Here is a 15216-nt window from a genome sequence, read left to right on the forward strand (position 1 = left end):
GATTTTAGAGATAAGTTTGAATGTTTTCTTTTACCTATGCAATTAGCATGTAGCCAATAATAAAAGTGGAGATTGTATGCAACCAATAGGATAAATCCAAGGATTTGAGTGAGAAAAATTAGTTTGGAGATTCATTTCAAACCCTAAGTCTTTGAAACCTTTATAAGAAGGAAAAGACCCCTTGATTTGAAGTTTCTAAGTAGATGAATAATTGAGGTAATTGAATAGTAGAACAGGGCAAGCAGCAAGGATGTTAAAGACTTAGTGATCGGATCAGCATTGCATATTCAGTTGATCAGAATAGAGAAAGGGCATCAAATAGATATTAGATCTTAGAGGATCAAAATTAGAGAGAGTAGATCAAGTGCCTAAATTTAGCAATCAAGGATTGTAAGCTATCAGGTTTATTAATCTAATACTCTCTAGCAATTGTATTAGAAAGAAAATCCTATGTTGATAGGTTAGCTTAACAGCTAGGTTGTAGAACCTTTGACAACGTGATAAAATCCTTTAATAGGGTGACACTTCATGTAAAGTGTTTGTAAATCTTTTAAATAGGTCACTATTGATACAGTGTGAAACCTTTAATAGGGCAGACCATTAGAAGTGGTCAAACATTATTGTCACAGTGATATTTTTTGGGTATCATCCCCACCCCAGTTTTACCTTCTCATTTTGGAGGGTGTCCGGGTTACCAAATTTGTTGTTATGTGTTTTGATGCATGTTTACTTTATGCTTAACTGGTATGTTTAAATGTATGCAATTTATTTTTAGTTAAAAGTTTTTAAGGTTAAAGTGTGATACTTCTTATTCACCGCCCACCCCACCCCACCTCGGCCTCTAAAGTATTCTTCCCATTTGGTTGTTCCAATAGGATCGTTCCTCTTGATTTCCCAAGAGCAAGCCCTCTAAAGGATTCTAACTAAAAATAGATTGGACCCACTTTCAAGAGTCAAGATTTATGATTCACTACATGGATGAATAACATATTGTCTTATCTTGATTGTTTTCCCAAAACATGCCAAGAAACTTCACTTACCCCTTGCTTTCAAAATTTGAAGGCAAATCAAGATTTCTAATTCACCACGAGGGTGAGGAGCATACTCTCTTATCACCAAAGAATCCCAATCACAATTTTAATTTGCCTACAAAATGAAAACAATTAGTAGAGTGTCGCACATAGAATAAAAGAAAACAAACAATTTAAATTTTTATGCTTTGGACAGCCCTATAAACAAGTGTTAGTAGTGCTTGTGCATTTGAAGCTTTGACATGTGTTCTTTTCAAGGTAATTATGTAAGCATTTCAAGACAACAACCTAGATAAACACAACTGTTAGTCCCACAAGTTAGTCCCAAAATAGCATAAAATTTGCAAGATAAACCTCTATTAAATAGTCACACACCTATAAAACCCAAAAAACAATAAGAAAAATTTGATAAACTAACTTGATCACCCAAATAACAAGAAAATTCAAGCAAGGTGACAATTTTTGTTGGAAGACTATTGTACGATACTTTTTAGTATACTTGTGTGATAATTTTCCTTTGTACAATATTTCTGGTTAAGCTAGGCAATAAAACATTCTATATTGGGGTGATAAAAATTTTACTAGAAAATTATCGGATGATAGTACACAAAAAATTGCACGATACTAGAAGAGTACCACCCAAAATCTACAACTATAAAAAAAATTTAAAAAAATGCACACAGAATGTGGGAAATGTAAGAAATGCAGCAAGATAAAGAGCAAAACTAGGACATTCTACCCCACAGTGGGTGCCAAAAATGTACACTCAAAAGGTATCACACTCTAAACCCTTCTACCCAAGTGATTCCATGAATTAGGGTGCTTGGATGCCAACTTAGAGCTCTCTATCTATGAAGTGTAAGAAAGTATGTTTCAAGTATATAAGTGCTCTCAATTGAGCATTAGGGATACTTTTCTTGCTATTAAACCATGTAATGGGAGGTTCTTTGAGACAAGAAAAAAATGCAAGTATCTAGAATGCGTTCCTCAAATATGCAATATAAATATGAATTAGATTAGTATGAATATGCAAAATGTAGTGATGTTAACAAGAATGAGAGTGTTACAAATCCAACTATTTAAGCTATTTGAGCTAGATTATAGTAAACAAAACTAAGCCATGATGCAATATGATTCTAAGCTAAAATGATATGGATGCTAGAAATTAGACAAGAAGTAGAAGTTTCTCCACAAAAGCTCTCAAGAATTTGAATGGTAAACTTGCAGCATAACAATACTCAAGAGTGTGGATCCTTCGACAAGGGGAGAGCTCTTTCTTTTAAAGATATATGGATAGTGGAGATAAAGATCAAATGATGGATGATTAAGGGGGGAGTTTGAAAATGGAATTGATCCATGTGCACACACAAGTCAAACAATAAACAAAGAGTTGACTTTGCATGTGAAACAAAAAGAGTCTTTTCATTTAATTTGAAAAATATAAATAATGCTTTATGTGTGCACATTGAGTGGGTTGGAAGAATGGGGGATTTTATTTAATTAAAAGGGGGCATGTTCTTTTAATCAAATAATGAACTTAGGATAGCATAGTCAAACTATAGATTATAATCAAATTAATTAATTTTTAACAATTTCGTCTACGTAAATGATTAATTAATTTAGCCAAAATGGTGAGAAAAGGGCTAATAGTCTAGACAACCATTTTTATGTGATTATAGTAGCTACTATAGTGCAACTCTTTCTTTATAGTATTTATACCTAAAAACATCAAGAATGAAATCAGATTAAACCTACAGTCTTGAAGAAAAAGAAACAATATCAACAATTATTTTTCTTCCAAATTGAGTCTTGATTATAATTAATTATGAAGTGTCTCCAAATAGTAATGGACTATGCATGCTAGCAAAGGTTCTCCGATCTTGTGGAAATTCTCTTCTTCTTTTCTTTTGGACTATTTCGAGCATCCTCTTACAATCAGTTTAGCTACAAAGAATTGGAAGGAGAATTCTATCAATATACATGACTACCAACAATTGTTTCTACAAGGATGCTAATAACAAAAGATTATAATTCAGAACCCACAAGATTTAACAAAAATGGAAAAACACAGAACTCCTCCTAGTTACCAGAAATCAATACAAAACTACAATGATAAGAAACGTTCATAAAATTCAAAAAAAGATATGGTGGGAAGGCTGTCTCAACAAGAATCTTTACAAATAAGGCAATACGAAAATTCATAACCAATAGTTTATACTTTGCATCTACCGTACCATGTGTAATTCCTACATTGGATGGCTGACTATTGCTCTGCAAAAATATGATCACTAAGAATGTTTATGTTCCAATTAATAAAGAACCAACACAAGATTAAAGTTTCTGAAATTTTATAGTTCGCATTCATTGATCAAACACAGAATTATTTTAGATATTTTTAAAGAAAAATATGGATTTGGAATGGCAACACATCGTATTTTCCCAAAGCTGACTGCTTCTCTGTTGCCTTTAGTGAAATTTAATTGATTGATATCAGTCACCAGCTCCTACCACTGGCTTTGCTAATTCTCCTATCTATTTATATATTTTATTTCAATTCCAGAGATCTAGAAATCTACACGGAAGCATTTATTTATTGTTATTGCAATATCCCCAATAACCATCAGCTTTAACTGTCTGCTTCCCTCATTCAACACGAGTCACTTCTCATTGAGTCAATCCTCATTTAATGTTTAACCATTTCTTTTGTGAGGAATATCTTTCAATTCCATTTTTTCTATATGTAGCTCGAAACACGGGTATGTATGATATGCCTGAGTCTGTAATTCATAGAAATGTCTTTTGCTTGGCTACCTTCGTTCTCCTTGCAACATAGAGTGTAGATGTCCTTTCTCTCCATTTTGTCATAGACTATGATTTATTTTACTTCTGTTTGTAACCAAAACAATTTAAATCTTCTTTAAGGCTTGAGATCCATACCTTCTCAGGAGAAACATGATAGGTATTCACAACTCCATTGTAAATAATGGTCAAGCCAGGATAAGATTACTTTTTCCTGATACTTGCAGACACAGATCTGGCAAAAGAAACACCCAAAGTTTTAGTTCCAGAATATAGGGTTAAAAATATTAATCTAGAGAAAAAAGTGAGCCATTTGAGCACCTGGAATCTGCAATTTGGGGAAGGATTTTATCGATTGAAGTTTTCCTGTGGTGAGGGAAAAGGCCCATTGAATGACACACGGTATTAGGTAACTAGTGTTGCCAGATTTATGGCCGCCATGAATTTTATCAACTTCTCAGTTCACATTCCTTCACAAATTACAATATTAAAGGAAATTTTGTTCTATAGTGCCATAATTGGCTAATTTAGGAAGCCAGGCCAGAAATTCGAAAGTATCACAATGAGTCAGAGTCTAAGCACGCTATCTAACAAGGTGTCATATACAACAAGGTTGTATTGAAATGAAAAGCATCTAAAGATATTGAATGCGGGTTTGGGAAGACAAAATTATGGAAACAAACACATATATCATTGAGTCTGTGAAAATTTAGGCGACGAAAATAACCAATATAATTGAATTTTCCATTTTTCAACAACAATGACTAAATAAATGAAATGGAAGCATCGTCCATATTCAATGGATATTATGGTCAGACTTCACTATAAATACATGTATATATGGGAATACAGAAGAAGAAATCCTCAACGCAGCTCTGTAATAAAATTTAATGAAACAAATGCACTTTCTTAAATTATTGCACAGTAACTTATATATAAGTAAGCATTACATCTTTTAGCTCATTGTGTGTTATCGAATCTATGTTTGGTTGCTATTTGTCCTTACAACCTTATCGAATAAATATCATTCTCTAGCTTCTACAAACTCGTTCTCCTCCTCACTTACCTATCGAGGAAAAAATTTATACAAAATAGATTTCCAATTGTTTTCTTTCCTGAAACTCCGCCCAACAAAAATATGAAAAGCTTTCATTCTTCGATTGCTTCTCATGCTGCCATTTGAGGTGTGGACTCGCTGATATTAACAAACTACTCCCTCCACACAAAATGCTAACTTGTTAACTTATCTGCGCCACTTCTATTTTTGTCTTCTTACAAAGTGGTGGGATTCTTAAATTTCATTATATGTAAGTGTTGTTTTTAAATTCATATATAACTATTATATTTTCTACAATCCTTCAATTACATAGAGATGTGTGTTATGAAAGGAGTTGGGGTCTTCCCTTAGACGAAATACTCCCTCAAAATAAATTAAACGCCCCCGCCCCCCGCACCCGGCCCCACGCCCCGGCCCCCCCAACGCCCCCGCCCCCGCCCCCGCCCCCGCCCCCGCCCCCGCCACACAATATAAAATATGGTTACTACTATTCAATTTAGATCTAGATGGGTTGTAGTTCATTCTTCATTTATTTTGAAACAAAAAGAAATAGGAAAAATTAAAAGTTGAAGCACAGATAACTCAATTCATGTGTTTATGATGGGTTCCGTTCAGTCGTGTGAATTTTGAAGGATCATACAGATTTGATCATTAACTAAACTAAAAGGCACCATATCCGTGGTCAATGTGTATTGGCTTGGCATTTATTTACAATCATTACCTAACAAAAACTTTAGTTCTTTGAAGAAAAACGGAACAATGGAGACCTTGAAAATGTAAGGAAGATTAAGGAAGATTTATTTTCCTAACTTTCCTGCTATTAGCTTTATGTCTTTTCCTACGTTGTGCTAATTACAGTGCAAATAGACTGTAAATAAAAAAAAACTCAATACACATGTCAACAATTAATACAAATAAATACAACAATAATTCCAAATACCAATTAAATTAATATTTTATAAAAACAACGCTCACGAAATCTTGTTATGCCCATTATTTTTTTGAGCCATGCTGTGATAGTTATGTTGCAGGGCCTTGTAAATCAAAGGAATTTCATATGTGCATATACCTGAGAAGAGCGCATTTAAAATTCAAAAACATATGAACCATAGATTAGTATTTTTAAAACAAAAGAAAGCTCACTTTACTTCATTCATAGAAAATAAAGGAAATTTTGGAATAACACAATGGATAGATATGAGCCAACATGTTAAATTGAGAAGCTTATCCAAATAAAATTTCTGCATGCATATTAGTTTTTGAAACTACCTCAGTGCATATCAGTTTTCAAAACTACCAATGCATATCAGTTTTCGAAACTACCTTAGTGCATATTAGTCCAACTCCATTGGATATGGTGGTAGAAGTGGAGTAGATTCGTTCCACTGAATCGCGTTACTGACATGGAGTAAAATGGTGTAACAGGTTTCCATTCCAATTTTAGGTGAATCTAGTTGGACATATTTGGAGGTATAAGAACTATATTGATGGGGTTTGGGCGGAAATGTATGTAGTTCATTTAAATTTGTAATTAGCTATTATAATGATAAAAAAAGAGACAAATCCAATCGCTATTGGGATAATGGGATTGAATCTGGTTCACCAAATCCTCAAATAGATTAAATAAGCTTTTCTGGAAAATGTTAATTGCACAGCATCCAACATCCAACACTATTCCGGCATAGGACAATTTTCTGGATATTGTGTTTAAAGATATATTCTAAATTTATAAGGATAATAATTAACAAGTATAATGTCACAAGTAAATTTGTATTTCAAATTACTATATTTCCGGCCAACATCTAACCTTATTGCTAGTTAATAATTTGATACTAACCTCATTAAAAACAGAAAAATTAAGAAATGCTTTTCATGTTGTCTCACGACTAGCACTAACTTATATATATATAAAATGTATACATATACATATACATATATATGCGTAGCATCTTGAGAACGATTACTCGAGGTATTATAAGTATATACAAGCTACTTATAGAAAGAGAAAGAATAACAATTATATGTAATAATACAAAAGAACATAGTGGATTATTAATAGCTTCCAAACAAACATCAATTTTGAATTTATAAAAACATGATGTCTATGTCGTAAACTTTTTAGGCTCCAATAATTATCATGAAGATTATTTTACAGCGCAATACTTAATGCACACATTTTCAGAAGTCCTAAACTCTAAACCTCCACTAGAAAGGTTTAATATCAATCATTATAGTTAATGAAAGCTATTTTTAATGCCAATAGTGGCATGTTGTGATGGTTAAGTTGTTGCGTTGTTATCCTTCCCATCCAGGTTCAAATCTCATGGGGATGAGGTCCCCGTTTGTGGCCTCGCTGGTTCATAGCTCCAGGTCAAAGCGTTGGTGGTACCGGTGGGCGTGTCGCGCCAGCGCTACCGGTCACGTTAAAAAGTTTACCAGGCGCATGAAAAATAAAAAATAAAAAAAAGAAAGCTATTTTTAATAGATAATAAATAATTTCCATCATACTCTACATAAAAAGATTATAATGAATGTCAATTTTAATATTTAATACAAAACATATTTAAAATGTAACTATTAACTATTGTTTTTCTATATGGTCTTTGTCATAAAAAATGGGACAGGCTAATCTCCATCCAAAATGCACTAAAGACAAGAAAAGTCAAACTTTTTTTTTCTAGATTCATGGAAACATAGTGATTTTTTTCCAATTTTGTTGTAGTTTTCAACTACAAACTATTCTAATCATGATGATCAAACACTAGAATTTTCAAAAAAATCCATGATATTTTCAATTCTTTGAAAATTGGTCAACTGTATAGTGTGGATGGAGGATAGTCGCGTCCATAAAAAACTATTTGAAAATGATGCATACATAGTTATGAGCCACACCTAATTTAATAAGTAGATGAAATATATGCATGCAAAATACATAAAACACAAGATTTGAAATAGTGCTAAAACATAAACTATTTTAAGCTTCCAATTGTCAATGCAAGTTCTACAGAAACAAGCCTTTTTTTGAAAGCTAATGAACTTAAAATCTGAACAACTGACCAAGTTCTTTGAGAAGGTACCCTAGTATAGAATGTAGGAGGTGGATGATCGATTGGATAAAAGACAAACACAAATTCAATGATAAACCTTCAAATTAATAAGAAAAACACAAAGACTTATCAAACTTATCAAATTGTGCTATAGTACTTCATGCTCATTAACATAATTAAAATCTATTACAAATATTTAGAATGCCTACACCATTCTATCCACTCATGATCCACAATGATCAATTTTATTTGATGTCTAAATCCTTACATAATGCCTCTATTTACAGAGGACAAAGAACAATCTAAAAATGTTTAGTAATATAGTCAATATGCATGTGAATAATATGAATAAGGGTAGGTCTAGAAGGTGCTCGACGGTACTAGAAACTTCTATTTTTAATGCAGTGGCTGAGAATACATTTATGTTCTTTGGTAGCAATTAATACGTACCAACATAGAAGCCTAATTCAAAAGTCTTATTCAGTATTTGGATCTATAAGATTTGATTTTGCCTCTCTTTGGAGCCTTATCGATTTGGAATTCAACTTATACACATCACTCAAAAAAGCTCTCAAATCAAAAATAGAAGATCCTTCTCTAGAACCATACACAGAACTCAACCTTTATCCTAACTATGATATAGCTCTAATCATAATCCCAAACCTATCCTTGAACCTATTCTTCAACCTAACACTAATCCTATCACTATCCTTAACAATGATATAACTTCAAACATAACCAAAACTATTATATTAATCATAAAATTAACCCTAATCATGATGTTAATCCTACCCCTAAAATCTTACTCTAATCATAATCCTAACCTTAAACCTAACTCTAAATCCCAAATCAAAACACCAATCCTATGAATAATCCTAACTTCAACCCTTATGATATTCATGGTGCAATTTTAACCTTAAACATAACCTAAAACATAACCCTAACCCTAACCCGTCTATTATATAGCCTTTAAACAATAGAATCTTAAACATAAATATTATTTTTAAACCATAACCATAATCCCAAATCATAGAGTTAGGAGTATGGTAAGTTCTTCATAATCTTCCAAAATAATTAGGATTTGAAATTAGGATAGGGTTCTTCAATAAAGCTAAATCAAATGAATTTAACACTTAGTCTCTAAGCCATTTTCTATTTTTCTATGTCATATAATGACCCTATCTTTATTTCAACATCCATCCTTAACTTTATGCCTACCCTAATTTCTACTACTAGACCTACCTCTAACTCTAACCTTACTTTCAAAACTAACCCTAAGCTTAACATTAATAATAATCATAACTAACCTTCTCATAATTCATTACAACATAGGACAAGAATACAAGGGCACATAATTTCATACATAAAACCTTAAAAAATATACCTTAATGATCATATAAGATAATATCCTAACAATTTTTCTAACCTAAATCTTAAACCCTAGCACTAGCCTTAACCATATCCAAAACTTAACCTTAATCTAAACTATGATATATCTCTAATCCTAATCCTAAAACTAACCTTGATCCTATTCTTCAACCTAACTAACCCTATCATTATCCTTAGCAATGAAATAACTGCAAACAATACCAAAACTATTATATTAATCATAAGCTTAACCATAATCATGATGTTAATCCTAACCCTAAAATTTTACTCTAATCATAATCCTAACATAAACCATAACCCTAAATCCCAATTCAAAACACTAATCCTAACTCTAATCCTAAGGATATTCATGGCATAAATCCTTACCTTAAACATAACCTTAACCCTAACCCTAACCTAAGCCCTAATCATATTTATTATATAGCATATAAATAATAGAACCATAATAAATCTCCCAAACCTATACATTATTCTAACCATAACCTTAACCCTAGAGAAACACTAATCATAGTGTTAGGAGTATCATAAGTTCTTCATTAGCTTTCCAAATAATCAGGATTTGAAATTAGGACAAGGTTCTTCAATAAAGCTAAATCAATTTTACACTTAGTCTCTAACCTAATTTATATGTCATATAGTAACCCTATCATTATTTCAATATTAATCCTTAACTTTATGGCTACCCCAATTTCTACCACTAAACCTACCTCTAACTCTAACCTTACTTTCAAACCTAACCTTAACCTTAACATTAATATAATCATAACCCATTCTCTCAAATTTTATTACAATATAAGACAAGAATATGTAAGATCATATAATTATTCATTAAACCATAAAAATAACCCTGATGAGAATATAAGATATTACCCTAACCATAATTATAACCTAAATCCTAAACCCTAGAACTAACCATAACTATACCCAAAACTTAACCTTGATCTTAACTCTGAGATACCTCTAATCATAATCCGAACCCTAACCATGACTCTCTAACCCTATTGTTATCCTTATAAATGACAAAACTAAAACTATTATCTTAATCCTAAGCTTAAAACTAACCATAATGTTAATTCTAACCCTAAAATCTTACATTAATAATAATAATCCCAACCTTGACCCTAAGCCTAAAGCCCAAATTAAAACTATAATCCTAGATAATAATCCTAACTCTAACTTTAATGATATTCATGGTGTAAATCCTAACCTTAAACATAATCCAAACCCAAACCCAAACAATAAAACCATAATAGATATCTTAAATCTAAACATAATTCTAATCATAACCATAACCCTAGGTAAACCCTAATCATGACCATGATCCTAACATTCATTGTAATTACAATAATAATCATAAGCTCAACCATAATGAAAATCCTAAATCTAACAAAATTCTAAACCATAAAACTATCACAATCTTTCACATACCCCTCTTTTGTATCCCTATGCAAAATTCTAGACCCAACCATTATATAAACCCTAACTATAGCCCTATACTCAATCCTAACACTAAACCTTAACCATAATTCTATTTGTAATTATTATTCCAATCCTAACATTGACTTGCACCCTAATCTAAACCATCAATCCTTAATTTTAACACTAATCATAACTTAATCCTACTCACGATAATAATCCTAACCTTACCATAATACAAATGCAAGCCCTAAACCTAACCATGGTGTAATCCCCAACAAAAATCTAAACTATATTCCTACATTATAGCCATTCCCATAATAATCACCATAAACTTAACCCTAATCGTAAACTTCTTCGTGACAATGTGTCAAACCAAAACCTAATTGCAAACATAAGCCTAATCTTATTTTTAAAGGTCTTAACTATAATCCTAATTATAACTATTACTAGGTAACCCCATGTAAGCCCTAAAACTAACCATTATTCTAACCTTGTCCCAAAATCACAACCCTAACCCTTATCTAAGCTATAGAAGCCTAACTCAAAATATAACTCTAAACTTAGCCCCAAACCTATCTATTTCTTTAGATTCGTAATGGCCCTTAACATAAATATATTACTAACCCATAAACTAATCCTTACCATAAATCCTAATTATATGATTTACCTTTAACCCCACATTAATCTTAAGCATAACCATGTCCTTATTGTAATACTAATATTAATGTTGATCCTAACCTTAACCCTAACCCTAACCATCCCTATCCCTGGCTCTCACCCTAACCCTAACGCTAACCCTAACCCTAATGTTAATCCTAACTATAATGCTAAACCTAACCCTAATTCTAACTCTAACCCTAACCCTAACCCTAGCCATAACTCTATTCCCAACTGTAACATTTTACGTAATTACAATATCCTTAAAATAAAATAAAATTAAAGTTATGCAAATTAAACACCATATATAGAATTAAGAAATAAAAATTTTGAAGAATTTTTTTATAGTAACTTTATACAAGTATAATTAAAAATTTAATAATTTGATACTAACTTTATTAAAATAGAAAAATTAAGAAATGCTTTTCATGTTGCCTCGCCACTAGCTTATATATACCTATGTATAATAGACTGAGAGTAATCGTTCTCAAGGCACCTTTTTTCATCAATCGCAACTGAGAAAATAACTATGAGATTGAAAGAAAATAAGTGCCTCAAGAATGATTACTTTCAGCGTATTATATATATATATAGAAAGAGAAAGAGAAAAAACATTCATGTACTGGCCCGTACTGGAAACTTCTATTTTTCATGCAGTGGCTGAAAATACATTCATGTGCGGTGGTAGCAATTAATACATACCAACACAGAAGCCTGATTCAAAAGTCTTATTCAGTATTTGGATCTATAAGATTTGATTTTGCCTCTCTATGGAGCCTTATCGGTTTGGAATTCAACTTATACACATCACTGACGAAAGTTCTCGAATCGAAAACAGAAGATCCTTCTCTGACAGCATGTGTAGCCATCTTCCTCAATTTCTCTGCGCGCTTTCTCATCTCTTCTCGTTTCTCTCCCACCAGACCCATTCTCACACCCTCCTTCACTCTTTCCCCCTCTGGCAACCCATCTCTGTGTTGGCAGAACTGAATTCCTACACGTAATTCTGCAAAAAGCTTAGAATTGAAGTGCTGATCTCAAAACATGGGACAGGCAAGAATTGGAACACCAAGAGAAATGCTTTCCAGCGCAGAGTTCCATCCGCAGTGACTTATGAAGGCACCAACTGAGGGATGAGAAAGAATTACCAGTTGGGGCGCCCAACCGCGTATGATTAATCCTCTCTTTTTGATCGCTCCAAAAAACCCTCTGGCAAATACGTGCCAATATGATCAGTCTTTGAATCTGAGGATGCCGGTTCCTCCTTTGGGTTCTTCTTGATAGACCGAACAAATGGCTGCTCACTGGCTTCCAGACCTCTGGCCAAGGCATGTGTTTGGTCTTCTGACAAAGCGGCGTGGCTTCCAAACGAAACGTACACAACGGAGCGAGAGCTTTGCGAATCCAGCCAGCAAACCAACTCTTTTTCATCCATGTCAACCATTTTACCTCTTGCATTAACATTACCTGCTCCGCCAAATAAATTTTGTGGGTGCACAGGGCCTATGGCCCAAACTGCGTTGGCAGTTAAATTTTTCAAGTGCTCGACATAGAAAGGCTCCAGCTCGTGGAACAAATTAATCAGCATTCCCGATCCTCTGCCGATCTCCTGAAAAGGCTGATAAAAAAAACGCTGAATGGGGTTTGAAAGGTCCGGATTGACGAAAGATTGGGATACCTCATGCTTTGACAATCTGAGAGGATGCGGCATATTGCAGCTGACCACAAGACTGTCGTCCTCATCTTTTTCCAATGCGTTTTGCAGTATCGAACTCGAAATAGACTGCAGCAGACTCATTGCGAAGGCGCCGCAGGTGTTGAACAGAAAATTGGCAATGTTAAATTTTTGGGCCGTGTCGACAGCCCACCCCATAAATATGTCGTAGACAATACACACGGGAGTTGCCGCTGTGTGTTGGTCGAATTGCTCCTCCATCCAAGTATCTAGATCTCAAGTCAATTTTGGAGGACACAATCGCTCCCTTCATTTGATCAACTAATTCATCTATGGAAGTGGATATCTATTCTTAATGGTTACCTTGTTAAGAATTTGGTAATCTATACATAACCTTGAGGTGCCAACCTTTTTGCGTGGAGACCTTCATGAGGAGAACTATATGGAGTAGCTCATTAATCAATTCTGATTTGACCAACTCGTAGTGGTTGTCACCCGGAAAGTTCTGAAAAATTTGTTCCTTCAAGTGTCCTAGTAGTAGATATAGTTGTTATATGTCTCCTTTTGCTCAATGCATCTGCCACTCTATTTTCTTTACCTTTTATATACTCAATCTCAAAATTATACCACATAAGAACTCTAACCATCAGCTCTATCTAGCTTTAAGGTTATGTTATGTGAAGATATACCTCAATCCCATATGGTATGTCTTCAATTCAAATGGCTTACCCAAAAGGTAGTGCCTCTACATCACAAGTGCATGTACTATGGAAGCTAGCTCCAAATCATGAGGTGCATAATTAACCTCATGTTGTTTTAGTTTTCATGACTCATAAGCTACCACCTTACCATTTTTCCATCTTTAAACTTCAAAAAAAATAAAAATGTCCATAGCATAATTGACGGTACTAGATCAGTCCTTAATCTAATATGCATAATAAACTATAAAATAGGCTGGCAACTCCTAAACAAAACACTACTATTGATCAACATAAACTTAAAAACTAAACCCCTATGGGGTGCCAAGTTCATAGTAATGAGCATAAAAACCCCAGAGAAAAAAACACCAAAACCAAGGCTAGCTACCTTCTTCCTTCCCTTGCTTGGCCTCCTTCTTTTCCTCAAGAGAATCCTTGTCTGCATCCTCCCCCTCCACCTTAATTGGTTTGTCCAGGATGGTCTTTAGTCAGTCCTTCGCTAGAAACCCATAGATGGATCAAGTGGTCTCAATAGCTTTTCCTAGGTCCTTCTCCTCATTAACTTATAGGAAGTATAAGGTTGTGGCCCCATAGTGCATGACCTTCATGGAAAACTCTAGCAATGTATTGAACCTTTGGTAGATACCAATTTGATTGTCAACCAAGTCCTTCATAGATTGTTCCAACCTTTCCATTCTGGCCTTACTGTGGTTGTGCTTCCCTTTCTTCCTAGTATTTTTGTTGGTTTCTTTCCTAGGGGAGATGATATCCTCCCCCGTACTCCTAGTCAGAGTAGCCTCCAAGGTGTTAGAGATATGCGAAGAGCTAAGGGGGTTGCGGGTGGCTTGTTAACCTGAGGCAATCTCTTCTTTCACACAAGTTTGACATCACTGTCAGAAGACTCAGAGGTGAAATCCTACTTGGGGGGGACTTAAAGTTTTCTAACTAGAGACATTTACCGGTTCTCTAAATCAAGCATATGTTGCTAAATCAAGATGTGGTATATTTTGGTGGGGTTCATTTTATGTTTTTGGGTATGCTTTTGGTGATTAACTACATCAGAGATGTAACAGTGACTTAATGTTCACATATTAATATTATAATGTTTTATATTCCAAATGCTAATATGTTTATGTAGTCTCTACACCATATATTTTATGAGTGCGTAACTAAATAAGCAAAGTAATAATAATAATAAAGTTTTCATTTTCAATTAAAGTCGATAGTAAAATATAAACACTGCATAGATTTCTTTGTGTTCTTGTAACATTTTTTTTGAAATAAATAAATTTTTAACTTATTAATATTATATAATATATTTTTTTTTAATTATTATTTTAAATTTTCATTTATATATCACATTTTAATAACAACATAAGTAGAACAACCAAAAAATATTGCTAGAATATAGGTTATGATAAGAGTTAGAGATAGAATTGCACTT

General features: G+C 33.4%; 1 pseudogene; it reads right to left on the minus strand.

Moving 5' to 3' along the window:
- Positions 1–12127: 12127 nt before the first annotated feature.
- LOC149579786 (scopoletin glucosyltransferase-like) lies at positions 12128–13335 on the minus strand (annotated as a pseudogene).
- Positions 13336–15216: the final 1881 nt, after the last annotated feature.

The sequence above is a fragment of the Cupressus sempervirens genome, chromosome 1, assembly GCF_028749045.1.
Source record: "Cupressus sempervirens isolate cs-2001-9-10 chromosome 1, ASM2874904v1, whole genome shotgun sequence".
NCBI classification, from domain to species: Eukaryota; Viridiplantae; Streptophyta; class Pinopsida; order Cupressales; family Cupressaceae; genus Cupressus; species Cupressus sempervirens.